General features: G+C 49.1%; 1 protein-coding gene across 2 annotated transcripts in view; it reads right to left on the bottom strand.

Annotated features, from left to right (window-relative positions):
* The window catches only part of TOR4A (torsin family 4 member A), an 88,454-nt gene extending 65,363 nt beyond the window's left edge, over positions 1-23,091 (bottom strand). Inside the window, exons 1-7 of one of the 2 annotated variants that reach the window (XM_084649645.1) lie at positions 23,073-23,091; positions 21,759-21,877; positions 19,404-19,548; positions 15,964-16,017; positions 9,763-9,801; positions 7,626-7,679; positions 2,117-2,271 (exon numbers count right to left, since the gene is read on the bottom strand). The gene's annotated coding sequence lies outside the window, so the exon portion shown is untranslated. Of the gene's footprint in view, positions 1-2,116; positions 2,272-7,625; positions 7,680-9,762; positions 9,802-15,963; positions 17,794-19,403; positions 19,549-21,758; positions 21,878-23,072 lie in introns of those variants that run through there. The other variant, XR_014714290.1, reaches the window with a different exon arrangement.
* Between the last annotated feature and the right edge of the window lie 1,836 nt (positions 23,092-24,927).

Here is a 24,927-nt window from a genome sequence, read left to right as displayed (position 1 = left end):
TTCCAAGCTGTAGTTCTGACTGAATGGCGTGGGGGGGGCGGGAGTCGTCCCTCTTGCTCTGAGGGGCACATCTATACCCATTCTGGGGCCTGGCATGCTGGGATCACATTGTCTAGGGCTTCTCTGCTTACTAGGGTCCAAGTGGTTTGTCACAGGCTTGTCCTTTTCAAGGCCCTGAAAACACCTTGTACACCACTCACAAGCCCCCTATACTGGCCCAATAGTCTAGGCTGGATTTCCCACTGGCCCTGTGTCATCATTCACACCAGTACAGAAGAGCAGTAAAATACTACCACTGAGCATCTCACTAGTTACACCTCTGCACAGGTGTGAATGGAGACCACAGGGGCAAGGCCATGAAGAAGCAGGTTGTGATTCTTAGAGTGTAGATGGCTACGGTGGAAGGGGGTCTAGAACATGCATCTGGTCTCCACTCATCTCTGTGGAATTGAAGTGACACCTGCCCTGACCAGAGAGATTTGTATCTGCTGAACCACCTGTAGACATGACCACCTAATCCATGTTATGCAGGACCTCCTAACTACAGTTTTGTTTTTTACCCTCCATACTCATCAGTGTCAACCCTGCAGCCTCACTTGCTCTCAGAACTTAACTGCATCAGCCCTAGCTGTGGGGGCAGCCTGCTGGAGCAGGTCGGAGGAGGGAGAGGATGGAGCAAAGCCTGGCCGGGGCAGTCCTGCACCCTTGTGATCATGTGCCCTATAAGGCAGCCCCAAGCACTGCACATGGAAATGTACCAGCCCCTCAGTGGGGCAGGTGTAAGCCAGCTGCTTGTCGCTGTGCCCAGCCAGAGCTGAATCAGCAGCTGTGTCAAATTCTTCGCTGCTGTGATGTTGTTTTTGTGGAGACCGAAAAGAGAGGGGCTCTCCCAGTAACAAAGCTAAGAATGAGGTGCTATTGGCCAGGGCTCTGGAGGGTGACTTGAGACCTGGGCTCCGTTCCCAGCACAGCCACAGGCCTCCTGGAGGACCTTGGACAAATCACCGCATCGACCCGGCCTCTCCAGTCCCCAGCGGTAAATAACTCGGCAAAACGCTGTCTGGCAGCTGGGGAGGGGCTCACGTGCTGTGGGGAGGAGGGCTGCAGAAGACCTAGATAGAAAGCTGCATCCCCCTCCAAGGGGAGGTCTATGCTGTGATTACACACCCACAGTCAGCCCATGCCGGCTGACTCAGGCTCGGAGGGCCTGGGCTGTAAAACTGGTACAGATGGGGGGGGGGCCTCAGGCTGGAACCTGGGCTCAGGAACCCTCCCCACTTGCCAGCTCCCCAAACAGCTACACAGCAATGTTGGAGATGTAGGCTGAGCCCTGCAAGCCTGACCCAGCGGCCAGACTATACCCTGTGTAGCTGGTGAGCTCACGGTGCAGGTACTTTGCCCCTTGGCCACCTTTCTGAGCATGACTGTCCAGTAAACCTGAGAGGGGGGCTCTAGCAGGAGTATCCAGAACATTCAGCCAAGGGCCCAGAGCTGCTTCTATCTAGGCACCAAAGGAAGCGACCAGACTTTCAAAGGAGTGCAGCCTGACCAGCGCCTGCATCCCAGGGGGAGCAGCTGGGCTCTCAGAAACTACTCTCCAAGTGCTCCGCATCGACAGCGGGAAGCTGACCCCAGCTCGTGTGCTGCCTGCCCGTGCTTCTGGCCCAGCCTCCACCTCTTCTCCTACTTGCAACCGTGGTGGCTGCTCCCCTGGAGGGTAACTCTGGGTTGTGTTGGTGGATTAGCACAATCAGAACTGTGGAAAGCTCCTTCCGCTACTAGTCCCCTCCCCTGCTGCCTTGTTTACCTGGATCGTTGCCTAGTTGCCTCTTTCCCTATGCCCCAGTTTAATAACCTCCTGGACACACATGGGTGTGTGCGCACATGCCCTCAGGCCCACTCGCCTTTCCCTCCCCCAGCTCCTTCAGGAAGGTTTGCTGGTTTAATTTCCCATCTGCTGCTAACGCAGTCGCCGCTGGCCTGGTTTCCTAACAAACCTGCCGCAAAGCTGCTGAGCGGCCATGCCCTTTGCATGAGGAGAGCAGAGAAGGGACCCAGAAACAAACCTTGCTTTAATTGCTAGACCCGAGAGCAGAGAAGGGACCCAGAAACAAACCTTGCTTTAATTGCTAGACCCAAGAGCTTTCAATGCGGTACCCATGGGGAGGTGAGGTTGGTGCAGGCTCCCTGCTGAGGGCGTTCCTGGCCAAAGCATTGGTCTGTTGAGTTTGCTGTCAGTTCACTTCTTCATAAATGGGCTCCTCTTCCACGCTGGGGGGGGGAAAACACAGGTCAGTTGCCCCTGGTGCTCTGTAAAGTGCCTGCTGCCACTGTGGGTGTGGTGTGTGTGTATGTATAAATGTCACCTGTGTTCCGTGTTGCACAGTGCTCCATGGGAGCCAGCTGGTAAAGGGTTCGCTGTTCTTTCCGAGCAATTCCTTTCTCAGACCTGACAAACTTACTATACCTAGTACACCACTTTCATGATATTTATCCATGACAGTTAGTGTGTGAGGTCTCCACTGAAAGCTGGTCCCTTACCAATACTCAGCATCATTGTGAGATGTGTGTACAGGTTGTATTTCAGGAATAATGTAACTATGCTGAAAATTATGGTCTTGGGGAGAAAAAGCAGCAGCAGGGAATCCTCTCCCTGACTAGCCAGTTATGTAACATGTTACTCAATTGTCTACCACTGCAACAACCCAGAAAAGTCAATGGAAAACCATCAAAGATAACGATAAAGATCAAAACCACTTGGCAGTGAGGAGGAACAATATTACAGCGAGGGGATCACTCTGTCTGTGAATCAAGACAAAGGTCTGACTTCCATATATCACAGGGTGGAAAAAGACCCTTTGTATCCATTCACTGAGGGGCTGCCTCATGAAAGAGTGGGTTCTGGCTCCTTAGGGCCAGCAAATGCTGCAAAAGACTGAACTTTGGGGGCAAGAGTCTACATTATTAGATAGGAGAGGGAACTATTAAGTATCAGTCCTAGTTTGCATTTTGTTAGTTTGTACGTAACCATTGGTTGCCAGCACTCACGCTTGTTCCTATTTGAATCTCTCTTCTTCCTTAAACAAATGTCCTTTTGTTTTACTATAATTGAACTCAAGTGCTGTGTGGGACACAGGAGCAGTGGTCTATGGTAAAACCACTAAACTGCAGTTCACTGTCCCTGGAATTTCTGTGGATATCCTGTGATCAGGAGCAGGCACCCCAGGGGACACTTCGAAGGGACTCAGGGGCTGGGGTGCATCTATTGGCAAGGGACAGGACTGCGTTTGAAGGGCTGATAGTGTCAGGGAGCTGACATGCAGCTGGCAGAGGCAAGACTCCCTCACATTGGAGACGAGTAGCAGGAAGGTGACTTTTAGCACCGGATGCCCAGAGAAGCATCACACTCTGCCATGCAGGTGGGGTTTGTTTTGCTCTAAGTTACCCTAATTCTTGTGGCTGCTGGGTTCAACAGAAGCAGCTGGAGTCTATACTTCCCTTGAAGCTGTCTATGGATCTCAGCAAATTCCCATTCTTGGTCTCCCTGGTTTCTCTTGTACACCACGAATTCACAGTAACATACCCACACTGAGAAATACCACGTGCCCCAAGGCTCTGGCTGGGCTTTTCAGAGAAACCATCTTGCAGTTCTGCTAGGAGAAATTAACAACCAAGTTTTGCAACTGTCCCCGGGCAGGCATGGCTGTAACGGTCAAATGCTTTGAAGTCAGCACAGGGAAAGATGCTGATCTAGTGTTCATAAATAAATCCCCATACATCCATTTCCTCTGCCGTGCACATCTCAGGGTTGTTCACTGACAGGAGCTGCAGCTTCCTCCCTGTGTTTGCAGGGTAGTTGTAGCCATGTTGGTCCCAGGATATTAGAGAGACAACATGGTGGAGCTAATATGGTTTATTGGACCAATGTCTGTTGTTGACAGAGACAAGCTTTCGAGCCACACAGAGCTCTTCTTCAGGGCTGGGGAAGGTACTTCCAGAATCACAGCAAAATTGAAGGTGGAACAGAGTGTTTAGCATAAGTAGTTAGCACATGTTATAAGGGACCATTCAAGGTAGAGTGGTCCGTTAACAGCTCTGCAGTCATAGGACAAAAAGAGGGGGTTAGTGGGTTACAGAGTGGTGTAATAAGCCAGGTGTTCCACCATGCACCTTGCTGGGAGTTCCTTCCCCAGCTCTCGCCTAGGTGTCCTGTATTCCTTGAAACACAGATGGTCGTTCTGTCCACAACCTTGACAGACCTGGACTTCACCTGGAATGGTCCCCTGAAATCTGTGTTAAATGCTAAACAATTTGTTCCCCCTGTATTTAACTTTGTACATTTCCCAGACCTGAAGAAGAGCTCTGTGTAAGCTTGAAAGTGTCCGTCTCTCACCAAACAGGAGCAGGTCTAATAAAAGATGACATTCGCCCCCTACCTTGTCCCTACCTTGAGATTTCCCTACCTTGTCACGCTGATATTTAGGTGGAATAGAAACAGAACCTGAGGTTTTCCCTGACATCCACTGCTGAACTGGAAGAAAACACCTCAAGAACAGACTGTATTCTCGTAGGCTGGGGGTGGGCAAACTACGGCCCACAGGCCACATCTGTCCCGCGAGCTGTTTTAAGCCAGCCCACTTGCTCCGATGCTCTGCCCAGGGCTCTGAATCGGGGGCCAGACCACACAGCTTGGCCCCGCTCTGGCTGGGTCGAGACCGCACCATGCAGCTCCCGGAAGCCATGGCGTGGCCCTGCTCCGGCTCCTATGCACTCCAGTGGGAGCTACAGGGAGCGGTGCCTGCAGATGGGGCAGAGCGCAGAGCTGCCTGGCTACTCCTTCGCATAGGAGCTGGAGAAGGAACATGACATTACTTCTGGAAGCCACTTGAGCAAAGCGCCGCTCTGAGCCTGCACCCCCTGAGCCTCTCTCCAACCCCCTTGCCCCAGCCTTGATCCCCCTCCTGCTCTCCAAACCCCTCAGTCCCAGCCCAGAGCACCAGCCTCCACCCCAAACCTCTCATCCCCAGCCCCACCCCAGAGCCTGCAGCCCCAGACAGAACCTGCACTCCTTCTTGCACTCCTGCCTCAGCCCTGATCCCCCTCCCGCCCTCCGAATCCCTCAGCCCCAGCCCAGAGCACCATCCTACACCCCAAACTCCTCAGCCCCACCCCAGAGCCTGCACCCCTTCCACACCTCAACTCCCAATTTCGTGAGCATTCATGGCCACCATACAATTTTTATTCACCGATGTGGCCCTCGGGCCAAAAATTTTGCCTACCCTGTCATAGACACATCTACTCTGTCTGGGTGACCCTGCCAAAGTGATCCATTTGGGCTGTTTTGGGTAAAAATTCACTTTAGTCTTGCATACAGAGGTAATAAAATGTTATCCTTGTTGTATGACTAAAAGGCAGCAGAACTGTACTTAATAGGGCCTAATTGAGTGGGGGGGGGGTCTCCCGAGACTTAATCTCATTCACTAAGCCGGAGGCAGTGATGCCCCATCCAAGCAGGAGTCAGAGCAAGTGGGGCAGGTGTTCTTACAGGTTGGTGCTCCATTTGACCTGCCAGAGTTTAAAGATGGATGAGACTCAAGTCAGAGTCCTTGTTTCTTTCTGCTCAGTGATCACTCGGCTGAACCTTAGCTCTGGGGGGGCGGGGGGGAACGGGACAGGGATCCACTAGCCCGGAGGTTCCCTGCTACCCAGTGAAATCGCTAAGAAAGAAAATCTCTGTGAAGTGGGCAGAGTGGTGGACCCTGAGAACACAGAGCAGAGGCAGCAGGGGCATTGCTTGACCCTCCCTTCAGAGGCGGGTGGTGAACCCACATGAATTTTGGGACTTTGCTGACTTTGGACAGCCACTGTGGGATGCAGCGGTGGGAAAGGGGAGTGGCATGCTAAAGGGACATTTGTCAATTAGACTTTCGTGCCCCAAGCTGGGAAACTGACTATTGCCCAAGATATTGGGGGGGGGTACTTATGATCATATACTTTTGAATCATTGCAGTGTTTTTCCAAACTAATACTGGGCTTCCTCTCCCTTTTCACAAAAGTTTTCTTTTGTTATGCAGACTCAGTGCTTGCAAGTGGGAAAATATTGCCTCTTAGACGTACTGAGGGTGGTGTTTAGCTTTCCCAGATTCCACGGTAGGGCTTGAGCCGGTTCTGTTTTGTAATGTTAACAGGAACCCCTAGTCATCAAACCCGGCCCCTGCTGCTGTCAAGTCACCGACACCCCTGGCAGAAGCATTCTAGGTGTAAGAATTAGAACCTTGGCTTCAGCCCAGCAGGCTGCAAAATGCAACCTTTGGAGCGGACGCTGGTGAACGCTGGAATGGCCTGGGGCACATTAGAAGTAACTCTCATGACATCAGAGAAGAGCAGAGTCAGACCTACTGTATGACCCAGCACAGCCTGTGCCTCCTGCTGCTTCCAGAATAGCAGCTGGTAGGATAAAGGCTGCAGCCACCACCTGCTCTTACCCCTACTGACCTCTCAGAACTGACTCAAAAGCCAAAGCGTTCCCCAAAACTTGGGAAACATCTAGCACAGGGATCAGATTTGCATTTCAGAGAGTTGGTGCCACTCCCATCCAGGAAAAGCAGGAGTGGTACAAAGAGAGAAAGGACAGTCTGTATCAATCTGGAGAGCTTCATATGGTAACCTATAGGCCCTGCTGTATCACAGTGCCCCTGTCAATAAGGCCGGATTCCATTTTCATGGAAATGAAACTATTCCTCTCCAAAAATGCGTGAAGGAAAAGAAGGTTCTGATGTGCTTTGAATTCAAGCCCTGAAGGGCCAAGGTGGTCAATGGGATTTTAGGAAATGCAAATCAGGATCCTCCTAAAGATTGCAAGAGGAAGAGAAAACAAAAACTCCTTGCAAAGCCCTGTGTTATATTAGTGTTATTTATTTGCATTACAGTAGAACCTAGGACAGGTGCTGGACAAACACAGAACAGAGACCGTCCCTGCCCCTAACAGCTGACAATCTAAGTTAACCAAGGCTGAGCAAAGGGAAGAAACCCATCATTACTGTGCAGGACTTGAAGAACTAGAGCCCCTCCAAACAGGATGATGCATTGACTTAACCCTTCTCTTCCCAATCAAACGCAAGTGGGATAGATCAAAAAGAAATAAGGGGAAGGGAGGAGGTGCAGACCGTTCTGAGACATGAGGCATGGACTTTCAGAAATTCAAGCTGAAAAGTTGTGAGAAGCCCTAGCAGCTTTTTGTTTAAGAAACAGGAAACGTTGTCCCTCTCTGACGTAGGATTCCGTCATCCTTTGTAACCGCAGCTTTGTGCCGGCCAGACACAGGGAGTCTGAATAGCCCATGCCGAATACACTTGGCTTTCATTTAACATACCTGCCACTGGATTTGGTGACTGAATGCCTCACAGAGAGGGATACTGATTTCTGGCCTTCCAGGAGGAGGTAAGAAGAGGAACGACACAGACACTCACTCAGGGGCAAAAAGGGGCAACCTCCTCCCCAAACCATGCTAGGAACCGAATTAGGCCAGTGGGAGCCTGGGGAGAGGGTGTCAGGCAGCACACAGAGGGAAAGCAGCCAGGGCAGAGTTACAGGTTGGGGACAGAAGCCCCATTTCTAGTACTCACCTTGGGGAGCGGTTCAACTCAGTAAGGGTCTCACGGACCGGCTCAGGAAGGGCTCTGGAACAGACAGAAAAGAGTGCCACAATGTTCGTCAGGGCAGCCCGGGGAAAAGCAGGGACCTGCTTCCCATCTTCTACCAGAGAATCAGCAGCCAGCAGGGGGGTGCTTTCCTCAGAGCACCAGCTCCAAGGGGAACTGATGGGGCAGCAAACCAGGGCTCTGCTAGGAGGCAGGCGTAGGCGACTTGTGCCCCACCTGTATGTACTGTACAGGCTTCAGCAAGCCCTTAGGAGATGCTCCCAGGAGCTGAATTTCCACAGCACTACAGGGAGGATCAAACGTGACAACCTAACAGCATGAGCGGCTCTGACCGCACGGCCCACTGGGCAGCACAGCTGTCACAGAGTGAGGGCCAGGGCAGTCACAAGAGGTTTTGTCTAAAAAGTTTCCTCCCTGTCTCAGTCAGACCTGTCACACCGAGCAGCTGGCAGAGGTGGGGAAGCAGATGCCCTTCCCCAGTTACATTGAACAGACACTAATCGTGAGGGGCAGGGAGAGTAGCCGTTTTCCAGGGCATCTGTCCCTGCACACTGTGAAAATACTGTACAGCCCCTCCTGCCTGTTCCCTTCCACCCCTGCTTTCCTCCATCGTTCTCTGGGGTTATCCCAGCCACCCCCATTCTTCCCTTTCTTTGCCCTCACCCCATGCCCTGCACGCCACAGGAGAGCGGAGGTGATAGTAGGGCTATGCAGTGAGGCCCTGATGGCAAAAACTGATGGTGTTACAAATAAGCCCAGGTTGAAGTGAAAGGCATTCGTGATGACCCCAAAGCTCCCCAGCCCAGCTTCCCTAAGGGGTCCCAAGGCTCCAGCATTTCCCTTGTGCTCTGTATGGGTGAGGAAGGTAGGTTTGTCTGGCTAGGGAGCTCTGGTCACACAGGGAGTGCCATGCTAACTTGCTGGGGGGCTCCCTTTGATGTAGCACACCCTACAAACAGGCTTCAGTACAGGGCTGCATCACTGGCAGAGCCCGGCCCAGCAATCAAGGGGCAGAAAGGCATGTCACAGCCTCCTGTCTGCAAATCCTGCGCCACCTCCCATGGTCGCTTGTTTCCCCAGGTCCATTCCCCTGGGGAACAGCAGCCAGGAGAATGGCACCTCTCTGCCAGACTCTGTGGCCCCTCATGGCTGCCCTAGAATTGGCACTAGATTTAGACAGTGGATGCTTCCCTAGAGCAGCCCATAATACAAAAATCAATCCTGTTTCTGTAACTCCCGAACTGTGACCCTTACACTAGATGCTGCTTCTTGTAAGTGTTTTGATCCTTGCCCTAAATCTAATGGCTGCCAAAGCTCACCTACAGAGAGCCCATCCCGCTGCCCCTTCGCCTTTCCTGTAGGGATGGAGTGCATTCTGATTGGATGCTTCCAAACTCTTCTCTCCTCCCGACAGTGATGCTGACAAAAAGAGTGGGGACAGCCTCAGGGAGAAATGGGAAGCTGTGCTTTCAAGATAGCAACAGATGACAGGAGTGATTGTGAGCTTGTGCCATCCAGATTCTACCCTCTCTGGTCCCTGTACCCTCCTACGCCTTGTTCCAGATAATCAGGATGATACCATGGGAACCTGCTGCAACCTTTTCCGGAGTTTCTTTAACTCTGTTGTGTACAAACTGGCTGATGTGACCCTCTTGGATTGCAGTGATGTTGCAGCAAAGGTGGCTCTATTTAGTTTGCACTCATGGTTATGCGGGAGGACTGCGTACAGCACAAGGACCAGCGTCTGCTATTATATATACAATAGGGAGAGCTCCTACTTTGAGTCTTGGTGAGCCTCATTAGTTGTATTAAGTCAATATTCAGTTGTAAACTTTTGAAAGAACAACCAGAACTTTTTGTTCAGAGTAACGAACAACATCCATTCCCGAGGGGTTTGGCACTCTGAGGTTCTGCTGTATACAGAATCTAGAAGCCATTCCCACACCTTCTGTCAGGTTTAATAACGATAAGTGGCACCTGAGGCCTGAACTACCCATCAATGCCCTTTACAATTTTGACTATCCCATCTCAGGCTACCGGGTACCTCCCGCCTTTCCTTAGGAACTGGCTGCAGCACCACCAAAGCTGCTCAGGTGCTTACATTTTTGGCCACTCATATTTGTTCAGAGGACTTCGTTTCCTGAAAGATAAGAGCAAAAATATGTGAGATGCGTCTCCAGTGCTGTTAGGATATAGATATTCAGGCCTGTCTGTAAAGGCCTAGACTCTAAGAATTTAGGTGCAGTCTTATCACTTGGCTAGTTATAGAAGTATAAAAGAAAATCAAAATCACCTTCTGCCGGTGTAAGAGCCTTCTCTCACTGTGACAGTCTGAGGCCCTGTTCTTAGGCTAAGGCCTCTGGCTAAGCAGCAGAGGCAGCCATAAGCTGGGAAGCGACCGGTCACAGCCTCACATTCCAAACTAGTCACATTGAAAGAAGGTGCTATTGGGCTGTTAGGATACAATCCTGTCCTGATAATGCCTGTCACCTCCAGAGAAAGGGAAGTGCCTAGAACCCAGGTTGTGAGTTCAATCCTTGAGGGGGCCATTTGGGATCTGGAGCAAAAACTGGGGATTGGTCCTGCTTTGAGCAGGGGGTTGGACTAGATGACTTCTTGAGGTCCCTTCCAACCCTGATATTCTATGATCAGGCTATGTAAAAGGAAACTTAGTTTGATAGCATCCTGTCTGGTAAGAACTCACTTATCAATAGCTGGGATGTGAAATCCTCACTTCTGTATTGTTTTCTCATTATAGTTCCCACTTTGCTATTGTTTATTTGTGTGGTCTCTGGCCTGTGATTGTTTCTGTCTGCTGTATAATTAATTTTTCTGGGTGTAAACTAATTAAGGTGGTGGGATATAATTGGTCACATAATCATGTTACAATATGTTCGGATTGGTTAGTTAAATTTCAGGAAAATGATTGGTTAAGGTATAGCTAAGCAGAACTCAAGTTTTACTATATAGTCTGCAGTCAATCAGGAAGAGTGCGGGGTGGGGAATGGGGGTGGGGAAATTGGAATCATGTTTAGCTAAGGGCAGGAATGGGAACAGGGCCACAGGTAAGGCTCTGTGGTGTCAGAGCTGGGAAGGGGGACACTAAGGAAGGAAACTGGAATCATGCTTGCTGGAAGTTCACCCCGTTAAACATTGAATTGTTTGCACCTTTGGACTTCGGATATTGTTGCTCTCTGTTCATGCGAGAAGGACCAGGGAAGTAAGTGGGTGAAGGAATAAGCCCCCTAACAAGTGCCCTGGACCGTAGCCCCAAAAAAGCCACACCCAGTGGGAAATAGCCCACAAATGGGCTATCAGGGGCCAAGCCAGGAGCCTGCAAACTTGTTCATAGTTCAGACAACATCTTAACTGAGAAACTGGCTCATGGCCCCATTTCTCCCTCCTTGCTTGCAAGTGCTCACCCCACCTGCCCCTCCCCACCCCAGGGCCAGGCCTCACAAGCCAACCTCCCCTCCCGATGTGGATACACTTAGTCCCTGACCCTGCATGCATGCATACTCTGCCCTACCTTCCCCATTTGTAAGGATAAGGACTGCGGGAGAGCTTCCAGTGACCATGTCAGAGAAAACCCTGGCTGCCATTTCAGTTTAATTTTGGGGGGGGAGGGCAACTTTAACTGTGATTCCAGGGGCTACTTAGGCACCTAAAAACTCTAGGGTTTTGGGTTTGTTGGTTTTTTGCAGATAATAACTTATAAATTAGCTGACAGGAGCACTGTATTTAATGCCTATAACAAAGAAAGAAAACTATATATACAAACACCAAGTAAAGCCATATTTTAAGTTTATATGTAAGTTTAGAACAATCAGGAGATAACACAGCATGATATTCCCAATCCCAATCTTTGAGGTACCAGTTTTGGAGCCTTAATACAAGAACTAATCACTTTAACTGGTAAATAAAATTCATGCAGAATATTTGCTCAATATCATTGTCCTTGCAACATCACCCTCAAGGACCCACAGACTTTTTTTATTTTCATTTATATTACCTTCTGGAAAATTATAAACAAGCAAATATATGCACTCTTAATTTGTATATCTCATTTCTCCTTAAAAAGTTATGCAGTCTAAAGTAGTTGAGTTTCCTTTCAAACATGGAATAACTAAAAACTTAGAGAACAAATTCCTTTTGACACAAGCTTTTAAAGTGATAACTGGAAAGAAAATATTACAATAGATTGGCCAACATGGGTTTCCTATCAGCTGTAAGACACCTGAAGGTGCATTTCCAGTAGCTAATGTTATCACCTTTTTTCAATAGCAATGTGTTTTCTTTTCTTATTAAGTTAATATGTAATTAGAAATAAAGTCTTAAATATTGTAATCTATTTATACAATGCATTTGATATTTCTCCTGCACAAATGCAAACACACTTCAGTTGAAGGTACTCAACGCGTGAAGATTGAAAATATAAAAACTAGGGCTGTCGATTAATCGCAGTTAACTCATGCAATTAACTCAAAAAAATTAATTGTGATTAATTGCAGTTTTAATTGCACTATTAAACAATAGAATACCAGTTGAAATTTATTACATATGTTGGATGTTTTCTACATTTTCATATATATCGTATTCTGTGTTGTAATTGAAATCGAAGTGTATATTATTTTTTATTACAAATATTTGCACTGTAAAAATGATAAACAAGAAATAGTGTTTTTTCATTTCATCTCATACAAGTACTGTAGTGCAATCTCTGTCGTGAAAGTGCAACTTACAAATGTAGATTTTTTTGTTACTTAACTGCACTCAAAAACAAAACAATGTAAAACTTCAGAGCCTTCAAGTCCACTCAGTCCTACTTCTTGTTCAGCCAATCGCAAAGAGAAACAAGTTTGTTTACATTTACAGGAGATAATGCTGCCCTCTTCTTATTTACAGTGTCACCAGAAAGTGAGAACAAGCATTTGAATGGCACTTTTGTAGCTGGCATTGCAAGGTATGTAGGTGCCAGATATGCTAAACATTTGTATGCCCCTTCATGCTTTAGCCACCATTCCAGAGGACATGCTTCCATGCTTCGTTAAAAAAAAAGTTAATTAAATTTGTGACTGAACTCCTTGGGGGAGAATTATATGTCCCCTGCTCTGCTTTACCCGCATTCTGCCATATATTTCATGTTATAGCAGTCTCGGATGATGACCCAGCGCATGTTGTTCGTTTTAAGAACACTTTCACTGCAGATTTCACAAAATGCAAAGAAGGTACCAATGTGAGATTTCTAAAGATAGCTACAGCACTCGACCCAAGGTTTAAGAATCTGAAGTGCCTTCCAAAATCTGAGAAGGACGAGGTGTAGAGCACGCTTTCAGAAGTCTTAAAAGAACAACACTCTGATGCAGAAACTACAGAACCCGAACCACCAACCTTTTGCTGGTGGCATCTGACCCAGATAATGAAAATGAACATACATCGGTCAGCTCTGCTTTGTATTGTTATCGAGCAGAACCAGTTAGCAGCGTGGACGCATGTCCCCTGGAATGGTGGTTGAAGCATGAAGGGACATATGAATCTTTAGCGCATTTGGCACATAAATACCTTGCGACACCGGCTACAACAGTGCCGTGAGAACGCTGTTCTCACTTCCAGGTGACATTGTAAATAAGAAACAGGTACCATTATCTCCTGCAAATGTACACAAACTTGTTTGGCTGAGTGATTGGCTGAACAAGAAGTAGGACCACGTGGACTTGCAGGCTCTAAAATTTTATATAGTTTTATTTTTGAATGCAGTTTTTTGTACATAATTGTACATTTGTAAGTTCAACTTTCATGATAAAGAGACTGCACTTCAGTACTTGTATTCAGTGAATTGAAAAATACTATTTCTTTTGTTTTTTTACAGTGCAAATACTTGTAATCTGTGTTGTAACTGAAATCAATATATTTGAACATGTAGAAAACATGCAAAAATATTTTAAAAAGTGGAATTCTATTATTGTTTAACAGCGCGATTGATCACAATTAATTTTTTTAAATTGCTTGATAGCCCTAATAGAAACAAATTTAAAAACTGAACTTGCATTTACAAACGACTGATCTAAAAGCCTGTTTTGACCACTGGAAACTGTTCAGTCGTATAATGTAACATAGAAATCTTGAGTATGTATCTACAGTGACCAGACTGGATGATTCTCAACCATGCTTTAATGAAAACATCTTGTGGCACTATAGGTCTTAAATGTTATTTAGAAAATAACCATCTAAACAATATCATTTCTACTACACTCTGAAATATTAAGGAAGTTAGTAAAGAGTCCTGTTCCAAGACTGTAACAACCTTGTAGGATTAAGAGCCCTACAGGAATTGTGCCAAAAATAGCCCATGAGTACATAGACTAATTCAAGGAAGAAAACATTTTTATTTTCTGATTGAGAAGCAGAGGTCTGTACAATAACTTCCTCTGATTTCCATCAGCAGCTGAGCAACTGACTTGTATAAGGGAAGCATTGACTATTACACTGAAAATAAAACTGATCAGCTTTGTGGGAAAGACTTAAAGAGATCAGCACTCAGCAAATTTCTTCTCTTCGCCAAGGCTAGCTAGAACTGCTCTATCCTGGCTCTCAGCCTATCAGCTGGGTAACAGGGAGCTATTTACCCACATAAAGTGCTTTGAGTGCCCCTCTGGTCACGGGACTGCTAGCCCTGCTGCTGGCTGCGGGAGCTGGCAGGGGACGGGCAGGCCCACTTACAGATAATTTTCCTGTAATTATTGCAGGAAAATTAGCAGCTGGGTGTTAGGTGCAGCCTGGTGAAAATCAAAATGGGTTTCTAATCGGCGCACAGGCTATCAGTCACCCAGCTGGAGGGGGCATTTGGAAACCTCATTAGACTCGCATAGCAAAGAGATGGGATCCTGGGGGCAGACAAAGCCATACAAGTCCCAACCCCAGTCCCAGTGGGGTAGACCCTTGTCAAGGTTCCTTCCCCACTCTGAACTCTAGGGTACAGATGTGGGGACCTGCATGAAAAACCCCCTAAGCTTATTTTTACCAGCTTAGGTTAAAACTTCCCCAAGGTACAAACTATTTTACCTTTTGTCCCTGGACCTTATTACTGCCACCACCAAGCGTCTAACAAATATAACAGGGAAAGAGCCCACTTGGAAACATCTTTCCCCCCAAATTCCCCCAAGCCCTACACCCCCTTTCCTGGGGAAGGCTTGATAAAAATCCTCACCAATTTGCATAGGTGAACACAGACCAAAACCCTTGGGTCTTAAAAACAATGAAAAAGCAATCAGGTTCTTAAAAGGAGAATTTAAATTAAAGAAAAAGTAAAAGAATCACCTCTGTAAAATCAGGATGGTAAATACCTTACAGGGTAATCAGATTCAAAACATAGAGAATCCCTCTAGGCAAAACCTTAAGTTACAAAAAGACACAAAAACAGGAATCTACATTCCATTCAGCACAGCTTATTTTCTCAGCCATTTAAACAAAACAGAATCTAACGCATTTCTAGCTAGATTACTTATTGACTTTTTACAGGAGTTCTGACCTGCATTCCTGCTCTGGTCCTGACAAAAGCAACATGGAAATAGAGAGAATCCTTTGTGTCCCCCCCCCGCCCCCAGCTTTGAAAGTATCTTGTCTCCTCATTGGTCATTTTGGTCAGGTGCCAGTGAGGTTGTCTTAGCTTCTTAACCCTTTGCAGGTGAAAGGGTTTTTCCTCTGGCCAGGAGGGATTTAAAGGGGTTTACCCTTCCCTTTATATTTATGACAACCCTCCAGGGGAGGCACAGCTCAGCAGATACCCCCAGTTATACAGAACACAGCTCACCCGCTCCTGGGCATGGAGCAGCCAACACAGCCGGGGAAACATTTCCCACAGCCTAGAGCCAGGGGATGAGGGGAGCTGCTGGTCCAGCTGCTCGGGGAGAGCCCTGTGCCAACAGCAACTTCATAATCTCAGCCCAGAACTAAGAGCTTTGGGTTCCTCTGGTGAGAGTGCGGAGCAACTATTCACTTTCCTGTTTGCACTCCACTGTGATGTGGTATGAAACTCAAGGGGGGCAGGTGCCCCCTCTACCCATCCTCAGTGGCACCCTGCACCCCACTCCCACACCAGCCAGGGGCTCCTCCAGCAGTCAGGCAGGCCAGACTGACACTCAGGATATTGCTAAGAGAAAAAACAACCCGAACTCTCCTGCCTTTTTGGAATGGGCCACTCTGGGCCCCTGTATCCATCACAAAGAAGCAGAAAATGACAAACGCCAACGTTTATAAAATCCTTGGCATAGGAGATCCCCCATCTCTTGTTCTTCCCACTCACTTGGGTCCTGGGTGCAGCTCACTGGGATCCATGTACACACTCTCGGGACGGGGTCTGAAATAACACACACAGGTCTCAGTGCCCCAGCCCACACCAAGCAGGGGGAAGGGGGGTCCCATCCCACCTCTTTCTCTCCAACTTGCTGCACCCCATGGGGCAGCATAACCCACTGCAGCAGGCACCAGACTCCTAGTTGCTATCCTGTTGTGCCATCCCATTCTCTCTCCTGCCAGCTGAAGGACCTCACACACGCACACTGCCAGCTCAGCCAAGTTAGCAGGGATAAGAAGGGTGACACAGAGCCGCAGGAAACTCCTGTCTCCCACCTCCCTCCCTCAGGCTCTGGGGGGCAGCTCCCCTGAGCCTAGCTAGCTGGCCAAGAGGGGTCCCTCACAGCTTAGTACTTCAGCTGACTCATAAGGCAGAGGTCACATATTGACCCTCCATATTCCCCCCACCCATCCTCCCTCAGACTTTCCCCCACTGCCCAGGGCTCATACAGCAGATATGCAAAAGAAACCTGAAGCCTAAGGAGAATTTAGGCTCTTTGGGACCAGGATCTGATCTGTAAAGCATAAGCACACAGGCGCCGCACTGAATACAAACACAAAAGCTTGGCCGAAGCAGTGTTGGTTGCTATACACACATGCCTGACACAAACCTAAGGAAATAATAGTTAAGCCACCTACTGGGACACGCCCTTGGCTCCTCCACCCACACGCACATGCTGAGTCCTTGTTCTTTACACAACATGAACAATGCGAGGAAATCACACGCAAACTGCTGGATTCTAAATAACTGTGTTTACTAACTATACACAAACTTCCAGGCCTTACACTGCGGCTCTGTCAGGTTCTGGGGACTTGTGCAATAGAAGACAGAGAGCTCCCAAATCATTAAAAGGAATCTACCCAATTCCTATACACTACAGCACACAACTTATCATTACTACAACAGCGGTACACCACAGACCATGCACTGCAGCCTTAACTCTGCCCCACTTTCCCCGTTTTAAACACCTCCCCTATCCTAGCTAATTTTTCCTCAACATTAGCAGTTGTGGGTGTTTGTTGTAGTTGGTTGTGCTGGGAGGAGGCAGCTTGGTCATGGCTAGCGTGGAGAGGGGTGATGGAAGCCTGGGATCCCCGGGGGAGAGAGTTAAAGCTGTGGTACATGACCTCTGGTGCACAGTAGTTGTGGTAATGGTCAGGTGTGGGTCTGTGCTGGCAGAAGTAGAGGGTATGTACTGTTAGATGGCTCAACTTTTAATTGCCTTGCATTCGTGGGTTTGGTTCAGGCACGTTGCATGTGCAGTTACACTTAACTCTTTCACAATAATGCTTTTGCGTATTAATTGCCTATGTTTTTAAATGCTTATTTGAGGCTGTGATTTGGGCATGGAGAAGATGGACCTATGACGGTAAAAATCCAGCAACTTTTGTCTTTCAGCAGCTGTACACAAGGGATCTTCTGCTATAGGATAAAATCCCACAGAAAACGTAGCACCCGATGGAGAAAGTTTGATATGCACCCAGCCCACTCCATGCATCAGTCAGGCTTGTATGTGCTCCCAGCCCAATGCATCAGTCAGGTTTCTACGCATGGCCCATCGACTTTCAGTTAGAACGTGAATAGCAGCTAAAGAGTGTACTAAAATCAACAGTTTGAACCATCTCCCCACTGCAGAGAGACAGTTTTTAGAAAGATATCGGTCAGCAGTGGAAAGTAGGCCTGACAAGAACAAATTGCAGACAGAGCCCAAATTTAAAGGCTTCCTACTATTCAAAATGTCTGAAGAGAAACCAAACAAAAACCACATAGAAAATTCAAAAGGCCCCAAAACTACCCCAGCTGCACCAATTTCTAGAGACAAACAGGCATTTCTGCTGGGGTCCCCAGGGGACAATTAGTTAAAGTTCCTCAATTCACTGGAGCAAGAGCAGGTGGCTCAGAGAGCGAGGAGTCCTTGGTGGAGAAGAGGAGCTGCAGTGTTCAGTGTCAGCAACACCAGCCCCAAACCCCTCTTTCCACCTGCCCAGAACCCCCGTATACCACAAAGCCAGCCAGGATGCTGCAGATTACAATGGACAAGGAGACAAGTATCAGCCCCAAACCTATTCCTTCTCCCCGATCCTGGGGTGAAGGGGGATTTGGTTCAGCAGCCTCATAGAGAGCCCCATAAGCAACGATGCAATGTATCCCAGCCTAGCCCCAAGCCCACAGCCCTGTCCCAACTAGAGCAGCAGTCCATCCTCTGTGACCTGCGATAACTGAGCTGACTGAACGCTCTCCCAGTGTGGATGAGTACACTCAGCTGAAACAGCACAGGTCACTATGCTGCAGCGACTCTGTTCAGGGGAAAGACTACCAGTAAATTATGCTGCTAAGCAACAACTAAGGGGACGCTCTCTAATGTAGCTGCTTTAAGACGACGGTGTCTTAACACCGGCGCTTACACTGGGGTAACTTATGTCGCTGAGGAGCATGGTTTGTTGCCCACCTTGAGTGACATAAGTTACGATGACATAAGCCGTAGTGTAGACATAGCCTAAAGGGGAAGTAAGAAACACCTGAAAGGTGTGAACCCTGGAGGTGGTGATGGGGAAGTAGTTGGGGGCACAAGAGGGGTTAATTAGAAGGAATGCGCTAGAACTAAGCAAGAAAATGTAAACTTGGGAAGAACTTCCTGAGCGGGAGGACAGGGAATAACCTCTCCACAGAAACTCCATTGCTTGGGGCTTGAAACAATGCACTAGAAAGTGTGCTGCAGGGAATAATCCCAGCCTGGCCGCCAAGAGAGGGACAAGATTGTGACCCAGATCTTTTCTCTCTGCCTATCTGGAGGTATTTATTATACACTGAACACCACAGGTGCTTGGCGCTGACCTGAGATTGCAAGCTAAAGATCTCTACCACCTGCAGTCTGATTGTATGAAGTCAGTCCCTTTCCATCAGCCTGTGCCAGCTTGGACTCTGCAGCCAGGGCCTGAAATCACAGTTCCTAGGAAGAAAGAGGATTCTCCTTCCCCTGCTCCAGCCATACTTACTGCCATTAACACTGTCTGTTTGTGACTTACGTGACAGCAGGGGGGTTGTTAGCTTCCTTGCTGGGTAGCCTTAAAAACAAAATATACTCATTATCAAAGAGGGGCTGCGTGGGGGGTGATGCTAATTCCCAGAAATACACACTGTCGAGCTGCTATGACAGAAGAACTTTACCTGGGGAAGACTCTGGGTCCCTGGTCCCTTTCCTTTCAGCCAGGCCCAGTACTGGAATGGTTAATAGGAACCCAGTGGACTTACCCTATCAAAGGTCTTCAAGGTGCTGGCACGCCCAGGGCTCGGCGTCCAGCACCGTCCGGTGCGTGGAGGTAGGGCCCATGGCGTTACCAGCTCCATCCTAGTGTCGATGATGTGGGACTACTGCAGCAGTCACTCACCTTTGCCCCCTAGCCGGGCGTAGGACGAAGGCTGCTGCCAGGAGCAGGATGGAGAGGGCGCACACATTGAGAAAGGCCAGCGTGGCAACAATCGCTGTAGGGGCTGCCTGGATTGGCCTGCTTGGGCATTCACACTTCTCCGAGACTGCACAGACACAAGGGGTGCCCAGGTAAGGACACAGATGCAGGCTCCGCAGCCTGCTTAGCTGGACTTCTCACGAGCAACCCCCCACCCTAGGTGGTACTTCTCATGGATAGGGCCCTGCCCAATACACAGCCATGACAAACGCGTCGTAGACCATGAAATCTGGTTTTTTGTGTGTTTTTACCCTAAACTATACAGATTTCACAGGGGAGACCAGCATTTCTCAGATTGGGGTCCTGACCCAAAAGGGATTTGCAGGGGGGGTCACAAGGTTATTTTAGGGGTGCCATGGTATTGCCACCCTTACTTCTGCGCTGCCTTCAGAGCTGGGTGGCCGGAGAGCGGCAGCTGCTGAGGGCCCAGCTCCGCTGTCAGCAGGGCAGAAGGAAGGGTGGCAACACCAGATCCTGCCATCCTGACTTCTGCGCTGCTGCTGGCAGGGCTCTGCCTTCGGAGCTGGGCTCCAGGCCAGCAGCCACCGCTCTCCAGCTGCCCAGCACTGAAGGCAGCTTCGCTGCCAGCAGCGGCACAAAAGAAAGGGTAGCAGCACCGTGACTGCCCCTACAATAATCTTGCTAACCCCCCCCCCCCATCTCCTTTTTGGGTCAGGACCCTACCACGACAACACTGTGAAATTTCAGGGTTAAATAGCTGAAACCATGAAATTTATGATTTTAAAAATCCATGACTGTGAAATTGACCAAAATGGACCCTGAATTTGGTAGGGCTCTAATCATGGAACCTCACAATATCACCTACCCCACACTCTATGCCCAGCATGGCACGGTAACCCCTCCCCCACGACCCCCGCCATACCCAGCCCAGCATGGCATGAGAACCCCTCCCAACCGCCAACACCTTACCCAGCTCTACACCTCACAAGAACCGCTCCTCCTCACACAATATACAGCCCAGCACCTCACGGTAATCCCCATTCCCACTCACTGTGCGGTACCCAACCTTTACTTCACCACCACTACCCCCGCCTCCCACTCCGTACCCAGCCTGGCACCTCAAAAAACCCCTTTCCTCTCCTCCCCACTATACTCAGCCTGGTCCTCACAGACCTCTGCACCCCCAACACTGTGCCCAGCCCGACATCTCATAAGCACCCCCACCCCAATACCTTAGCCCAGTGGTGCTCATCTAAGGGTACACGTTCCCCCCCGGGGGTACGTAGAGGACTTCCAGGGGGTACATCGACATCTAGAGCTTTGCCTAGTTTTACAACAGGCTACATAACAGCACTAGTGAAGTCAGTACAAACTAAAATTTCATACAGACAATGACTTGGTTATACTGCTCTATGTACTACACACTGAAAGGTAAGTGCAATGTTTATATTTCAGTGGATTTATTTTATAATTCTATGGAAAATGAGAAAGTCAGCAATTGTGCAGTAATGGTGGGGCTGTGACGCTTTTGTATTTTTATGTCTGATTTTGTAAGCGAGTAGATTTTAAGTGAGGTGAAACTTGGGGGACACAAGACAAATCAGACTCCTGAAAGGGGCACAGTTGTCTGGGAAGCTTGAGAGAAACTGTCTTGCACTGTGTCCAGCCTGCAGTTCACACTACTACCCCTGCATCTCACAACACCCCTTCTACCCCCTACACTGTGCCCAGCCCCACACCTCACAATAACACTCCCCCCCCCCCCCCCCGACAAACGCACACACCCTGTTCTCAGCCTGGCGTCTCACTTTAACCTGGGCCCTACTCTGCCTTTCTCACAATAGTCAGCACACAATGTGACATTGCAGCAGCTCAAAAACCGCAGACTCACGTCTACACAGAAGCATCCACAATAACCCCCCCTCCCACCCATACACATACAGTTACCAAATGCAGCACTGTAATAACCAGTACAAACAGTGACATTACAGCATCTCACACTAAACAACATGGTCACCGACACGGCTGAATTTCACAATAACCCCCCTAAACACCCACAATGCAACATCCGCAACACAAAACACACACACAATAGAGCATCTCATAGTAACTGGCACTGCAATGTCTCACAATGATACAAACACATACACTGACAAAGTAACATCTCAGAATAAGCCCTCCCCCACACAGCCCCAACACTGCAGCATGTCACAATAACCCCCTCCACACACACATACACCTGAGGCTGCAGCGTGTCACAATAACCCCCTCCCCTGCCACACCCTGACACTGCAGCATGTCACAATAAATGCTTACTTGTAACTGGTACTCAGGTGTCCTCTGTACAGAGCCGGCTGAGGGGCCGCTGGGGAGTTTGTTGGACCGTTAATGTTGATTTTCAATAAGTCTTTGAAGATTGAGGAAGCTCCGGAAGGCTAGAAGAAAGCAAAAAAGGGTAAACAGGATGACCCAGGTAATTACTGACCTGTCAGTCTGACATCAATCCCCCTACTCCCAGGCAAGACAATGGAGCAATGGATACATGACTTGTGACAAAGTGAGAATGTTTTGTGTGCCTTTGTTTCCCCTACACGTTGCACGGCTGTCTCGCGGGGAGAGGGGAGGATTAAGTTTGCTCTCATGGCAGGTTAAGAGACATGGGTGTGTGCATCACCTCCCTGTCTGGGTAGCATGAAGAGTCGTTAACAACAACTAGAGGGCAGGGAAAGTGAGACAATGCAAGCTCTGAGAACGCATGGGATTCCCCAGCGGAGCAAGTGACCCCATAGGTCTGAGTTTAACATTTCCCTGGGGGTGCTACACCCCCGACCCTTTCTGAGGCCCTGCCCCCACTCCAGCCCTTCCCTGACTCCTCACCCTCGCTCCACCTCTTCCTGGCCCCACTCTGCCTCCTACCCCGAGGCCCTTCCCTGCCTCTTCTCACCCCCACTCTGTCCCCTCCTCCAAGGCCCCAACCTCACTCTCCCTCTTCCCACCCCCACTCCATTCCCTCCCCAAGGCCCCCACCCGCCACTGTCCCCAAAATCTCTCCCTGTGCTGCCAAATGGCTGTTTGGCAGTGCCCTAATTAGCTCATCGGGGCACCACCAAATACACTGGACCCTTGCTAGAACGCGCATCTATATAGCACGAATTCGCATATAACACGCTCGCGGCCATAGATCCCAAATTTAGTTACTTTAATTGGAATTCATTTTAACCCGGTCCCCGCATTAACGCAGTACCATGCATGGATCCCAAATCCCACATTCTATTGAGGTTCCGGTGTAGTTGATCTCCCTTGGGGTGTAGTGGTTAAAATTCAGCAGTCTCACTGCTAAGGCCTGGGTTTGATTCCTGGTCAGTAAAACAAACTTTTTCTAGGGAGGTGGTGGAATCTCCTTCCTTAGAGGTTTTTAAGGTCCAGCTTGACAAAGCCCTAGCTGGGATGATTTAGTTGGGGATTAGGTCCTGCTTTGAGCAGGGGGTTGGACTAGATGACCTCCTGAGGTCCCTTCCAACCCTGATATTCTATGATTCGATGAGTGACCCCAGCTCAAGAACAAAGAACTGAGAAGGGTGAGGTGGAGGATAAGAGCTGGCTTCTGGAAGAGGCTGGAGACTCTCTTACCTGGGAACTGACTAAGGAAGGAAGTCAGAGAGGGACACAGAGCCTGAAAATGGTGTTCGCTGGAGTTCGGCGGGTGAATTGCTCTGGGTTGACAAGAATGGAGAAAGCTTTAACCTTTATTTCTCTATTCTAAGGACGTCTAACACTCTGTTCCACTTGACTAATAAATCCTACTCTGTTTTGAAAGTGCTGAGCAATGCGGTGGAGTATGGAGGGGGTCAAGTGCCCCCCCAGATTGGCCTGCTGGGGGTGAGGAGGGCGAGGGACTCTCCCCTCTCTTCCTGTGTACTCCCCCCATCTTTGGCTGCCCCCCTGCTAGCTGGATGGGGAGCGGGACAGAGCTGTATCTGCCTGAAAGAGCCTGGCTGGGAGGCAGCCTGGGCTCAGCTGTGGGGGGAGAGAGTGGTACTTCGGCTCACTCATCCCCTCTCCCTGCAGCAGGGTCCAGATCGGGACAGGGGTGAGCAAGCCAGAGTCCCCTCTGCTCCCCCCCCCCACATCATGTTTCTGGCTCGCTGTCTTTTTCCCTGTCCCCAGCAGCTGGGGTGGCAGCAGACTGCCACCCACCTGGGCCCTGCTGCGGGGACACACACATTGCCTCTGTGACTGACCGAGGCAGGGAGCAAATTCCAGAGCACGGGAGCCCTCACAGCTGCCCCATCAAATGGTTCCTCTCACAAAAGAGAGGGGCCTGCAGCTGTGGCCGTCTGGCCCAGAGAGAGAGAGAGTTCCTCAGAAAGGCCATGGCAGACAGATTGGGGCTTTATAGGTCACAACCAACACCTTGAACTTCACCTGGAGTGAAAGCCACTGGAGATCCCAGAGCACTGGTGTCACACAGTCCCAGCGAGATGCCCCTCTTTGGACACAGCCACTGCATTCTGCTCCAGTTCCCGTTTTTTGAACAGCTGTAAGGTGTAGGGAGGAGGGGACAAACCCCACTTTGGACTTGTATCAGATGGTGATTACAGTTATTCACAGAAAAATAATAACCTACACCTTGACCTTGTTTGACCTGAGCTTCAGGTAAGTAACTGCAGGGACAGCCCACACAGAGAGATGGTGCTTGGGTCCTGGGCTGGGTGTGGAGAAGCCATGGTGGGAACGTAATAAAGGAGGGCACAGTAGCATCTCCTATTGCTGCAATATGGCCCAAACCTGCACTCCTTGCTCAGGCCAAGCGCCAATGGAAGGCAGTGGGACTGCAGGCCATTTGGGAGTGGAAGACTGGCTACAGAAATGCTAGTGAATAAAACACAACTGACGTAGTTGGCACCAGAGACTTGGTGGGATAATACACAATTGGAATATTGGTACAGAAGGGTACAGCTTCCTCAGGAAGGACAGGCAGAGGAAAAAGGAAGGTGTTGTCTTGTATATCAAACATGTACATACTTGCACTGAGGTTGAGATGGAAATAGACTTGTTGAAAGTCTCTGAGTAAGGAGAAAAGGGGTAAAAAACAAGGGTGATGCCATCGTAGGGTCTCCTCTAGATCACCAGCCAGGAAGAAGAGGTGGACGAGGTTTTTTTTTTTAAACTAACAAAATCATCCAAAGCCCAGGACTCGGTGGCGATGAGGGACATGAGTTACCCAGGCAGCTGGTGAGAAAACAAACACAGCAGGGCACAGATTATCCAACATGTTCTTGGAATGTGCTAGAGACCATTTTTTTATTTCAGAAGGTGGAGAAAGCAACTAGGGGAGAAGAAAAACCACAGGCACAGTTTGGTGACAAAGTCACTCGGCCAAGTTTATTGCCCTCAAGGCACAGTCCCAGTGCCCGGACTCCATGGTTCCAGGACCACTAACACAAGTGCCCAGTAGCAAGGAGTGGCTCAGTCAGTAGCGAGT

Source organism: Lepidochelys olivacea (assembly GCF_965140295.1).
Source record: "Lepidochelys olivacea isolate rLepOli2 genome assembly, chromosome: 16".
In the NCBI taxonomy this organism is placed as follows: domain Eukaryota; kingdom Metazoa; phylum Chordata; order Testudines; family Cheloniidae; genus Lepidochelys; species Lepidochelys olivacea.
Note: the sequence above shows the minus strand (reverse complement) of the source record. Positions and strands in the feature narration are given on the sequence as shown.